Consider the following 617-nt stretch of genomic DNA (forward strand, 5'->3'; position numbering starts at 1 on the left):
CCTTCTGCGAACAGCCCTGAACTCCTTGCTATCCGGCAAAGCCCCGTGGGCTCTTCGGCCTTGCACAACCGCCTCCACCTGAGGGTCCAGGGTCCAAAGACACGGATTCTGAAGCCAACACGGGCTCCAGTCCCAGCGCCGCTACTTACAACCCAATGACTTGGAGCAAAGTACTTCGCCTCCCCAGAGCCTCGGTCTCCTCGTCTATAGAGTGGGAGCGACGGTACCCGGCCCAAGGGGGCGGCCGCGAGGACTAAACACGCGACAAAGCGCAGAGGGCTGCGCGCACGAGCGCACAAAACGGGGACGCAGCCTCGCCCGCACCGCGCTTCTGCTTTAGTCCAAAGCCGAACCGGGGAGCGCAGCCCGCCTTCGAGCAGGGAAACCCCGGCTCTCTCCCCACGCCCGTCGCTGCGCCCTATAAATAGCCGAGCTAAGTCACCGTCTCCGCTGGAGTCGCTGTTCCTTGGGGTGAGGAACCGGGCGGCGGGCGCAGGTGCTCCCTCCCGGCCGGCTCCTCCTCGGGCGTCTCGTCCCCGCACCGCCCCTCCTGGGCACCCCCGCGCCGCCCCCGGGCGACGCGCGTCCGGCCGGGCGGCAGGACGCCCCGCGCCTTG

Source organism: Herpailurus yagouaroundi, unplaced genomic scaffold (genome assembly GCF_014898765.1).
Source record: "Herpailurus yagouaroundi ecotype Mexico unplaced genomic scaffold, PumYag 159, whole genome shotgun sequence".
Lineage (NCBI taxonomy): Eukaryota > Metazoa > Chordata > Mammalia > Carnivora > Felidae > Herpailurus > Herpailurus yagouaroundi.